Genomic DNA, 3,690 nt, shown 5'->3' with positions numbered 1-3,690 from the left:
AGAATAGCAATGTAGTATTTGTTACAATCTAATTTGATAAAGAGTAAAAATTTTGTGCCAAAAATTCTCAAAATTAGAGTTGAAAGCCAATGCCAATTCAAGCTCAGTAGTAATAACTAAAATGTTTTTATATAAAAACAGAATATAATACATCTAAATGTATGGAGTTAGAATAAAGGTGATGTTATGAGAAATTCTGTTGTCATGATGCAAGAAGTATTTTAAATGTCCTTTCAAGAAACCACACTGAAAACTCTAGAATGTTAAAAATTAAAGCAGATATTTTTTTACATTATTCTGTGGATAATAAATTGGCCAAAGAGTTTTTGTTAAGTAGGAAACATGAAGAAAATGAAGAATAGGCTTGTGTCTGTTTGTTTGTAAAAGCCATTATGATTTGGGGCTGGAAAAAGGAAGCAAGTATATTAAAAATATTCTTGAGGAATATTAATAAGTAATAGATAAATGGGATTGGAAAGCAACATATGCTCTTGTACTAACAAGATGAACTCAAGAAAAGATGGGTTGAAAAGAGATATTGAAGACACTATTTTCATGAAGGGTTTTAGTTAGGACCAAAAAAAGAAAAGTTGAAGTCAATCACTGAATCTCTGACTTGATAGAAGTATAACAAAATGTAGACCAATGGCATTTTTATTCTTGTTGACAAATTTATGGTGTGTTTAGTCCTTAAAATTTTGGAAGAGTATGATCCAGAAATGACAGGAACAGTACATTGAGAGAGAATTACCAGAAATACAAGCTGGGGTTAGAATAGGCCATGGCACTAGAAACATGATTTCCAATTTCAGATGACATGCCAATGGCAGAAAGCAAAGAGTACCAGAAGAAGGTCTATCTGTGTTTCATTGACTGGGAAAAGACATTTGAATATGTGGATAAAAAAAGAAAAAAGAATTGTGGCTAACTTTGAGGAAAATAGGAAACCAGAACACTTGATTGTAAGGAATACCAAAAGAATGTCTATTTGTGCTTTATTGAGTATGCAGAGGCATTTAACTGTGTGGATCATGACAAGTTATGGGTGACACTAGAAAGAATAGGAAACCTAGAGCACTTGATTGTGTTCATGAGGAACCTATACCTGGATCAGAAGGCTGTTGAGCAAGCGGAGCAGGGGAGCACTTCTTGGTTTGGAATTGGGAAGGGAGTGTGTCAGCAACATATTCTATCTCCATAGCTGTATGTAGCTCCCATCTGTATGCTGAGCAAATTATCTGAGAAGCTGGATTCTATGAAGAGGAATGTGGCATCAGGATTTGGAGGAGACTCATCAATAACCTGTGTTATGCAGATTACACATTTTTGCTTCCTGAAGGTAAGGAGGATATGAAGTACTTGTTGCAGAAGATCAAAGAATGGAGCCTTCAGTATGGATTGTGTACCAATATCAGGAAAACGAAAATTCTTATCACTGGCCCAATAGGCAGTGTAATGATGGATGGAGAGGAGACTGAAACTGTTAACAGATGTTTCTTGCTTGCATGTAAAATTAACACCCCTGGTATGAGCAGTCAAGAAATAAGGAGACACATTGCAATGGGAAAATCTGCAGTTAGGGATCTTTCCAACTTATTGAGGAGTAGTGATGTCAGTTTGAGAACTAACATGTGTCTGATTCAGGTCACAGTCTTTCCTATTACTAGCTATGCATCCAAGATCTGGACAAATCAATGAGGATGACAAATAAAATTGATGCATTTGAGCTGTTGTGTTGGAGAAGAGCACTGAATTACATGGACAGCCAAGAAAACTAATATATATGTCTTGGAGAGGGTGCAGCGGAGTGACCTTTGGAGACAAAAATGATGAGACTTTGCTTCACATAAGTTGGACATATTGCTTGTAGGTGCTATTCCTTGCATAGGGGCACAATGTTGGTTAAGAGTGGAGGGTAGACAAAGGAGAGGAAGACCTTCAACCAGGTTTATTGACAAGGTTACTGTTGCAAGGTGCTCTTGTGTGTCAGGAAGTGTGAAGATTATGCAGGACAGTACTAGGTTCAGATCTTTTGTCCGTAGGGTCACTGTGAGTCATATTCAACTCAATAGCACCTAACAACAACAACAATATACTTGCACCAGGTCCTCAGAAAAGAGCAAGGAAACACTGTATAGTTCAAAATCAGGAAAGGAGTATGTCAGGAATTAATCCTGACTCTTTTCAATCCATATACAGAAGAGATTGTTTTGGAAACAGGGCATTATGAAGAGGAGTGTGGTATCAAGATTGGAGGAAAACTCAAAAACAACCTACGTTATGCTGATGACACAACCTTGGTTGCTGAAACTGAAGACTTGAAGTGCTTGCTACACAAGGTCAAGGACTCTAGTTTTCTATATGGATTGAAGCTCAACATCAAAAAGAAAAAGATTCACACCACTGGACCAATGGGCAGCACCATGATAGATGGAGAAGAGATTGAGGTTGTTAATAATTACAGCTTGCTCAGCTCCACAGTCAGCACTCTTGATACCAGCAGTCAGGAAATCAAAAGACAAATTGCACTGAGAAAATCTGCTGTCACAGGCTTCTCCAGAGTGCTGAAAAGTCTAGAGACTAAGGTGCACTTAATCTAGGCCATTATCTTAACAATTACTTGTTATACTTCAGAGACTTATGTTATCTTAACATAAGAATTAGTGCCCTAATTTTGTGATGCTGGAGAAGAGTCTTAAATATGCCATGGACAGCCAAGAAAACAAATTGGTCTGTCATGGAGAGGGTGAAACCAAGTTTCTCCTTGGAGGCTAGGATTCTGAAGCTCCATCTTATATACGTTGGACACGTGGCCAGGAGAGACCAGTCCTTGGATAAGGACATCATGCCTGGAAGGATGGAGAAACAGCATAGGAGAAGAAGGCTTCAGATGAGATGGATTGATACAGTAACTAGGGCAATGGGGTTCGGAATTAGTGAAACTGGCTCAGAGTAGGGTAGGGTTCAGAGCTGCTGTCAATATTGGTCACAAGCAATTCAATTTCACACAACAACAACCACATGTATATATAATGTTGATAAGGTAATGATAGTTACCAGTTAGGTTGGAGTCAGACTTTCAAGCACATTCAAAGGGAACTTATATAATAGTAACTACTTTGAAGAGTTTAGGGATGTTGTACATAGGGTCGCTGAGTTGCAAACGACTCGATGGCACATAATAACAACAACAACAAGTTTGAAGAAAAGACCATTGCTAGCATTGCATTTCTAGAACCCACATGAGCCATTCTTTGTGTATCATCAATTAAAGCTTAACTGGTGACGTTTATAAAAAACAATAGCCTTTTAGAGTGGTTCATGCTCTGGAGAGTTGTCAGATGTTTGAGGAGCTATTGAAGTTTCTATCAAATAAGGCGATCATCAATAAAAGTAATTGGTGACCAAAATGGATATCAGAAGAGACTCTGAAAATTGCACTGGAGTGCAGTGAAGCCAAGAACAAGGAAGAATTCAAGATTCTAAAGAGTTGAATAGAAGATTTCAAAAGGCAGCACTGGAAGACAAAATAAAATACTACAATGAAATGTGCAAGGACTTGGAGTCAGAAAATCAAAAGGGACTAAGTCGCTCAGCCTCAGCATTTCTTAAGCTCAAGGAACTGAAGAACAAATTCAAACCTCGAGTTGCTATAATCAAGGATGCTTTAGGCAGAATATTAAATGATCC

The sequence above is a fragment of the Elephantulus edwardii genome, unplaced genomic scaffold (genome assembly GCF_000299155.1).
Source record: "Elephantulus edwardii isolate Elephantulus edwardi_28Jun2011 unplaced genomic scaffold, EleEdw1.0 scaffold00018, whole genome shotgun sequence".
NCBI classification, from domain to species: domain Eukaryota; kingdom Metazoa; phylum Chordata; class Mammalia; order Macroscelidea; family Macroscelididae; genus Elephantulus; species Elephantulus edwardii.
This window is presented reverse-complemented; position numbering follows the sequence as displayed.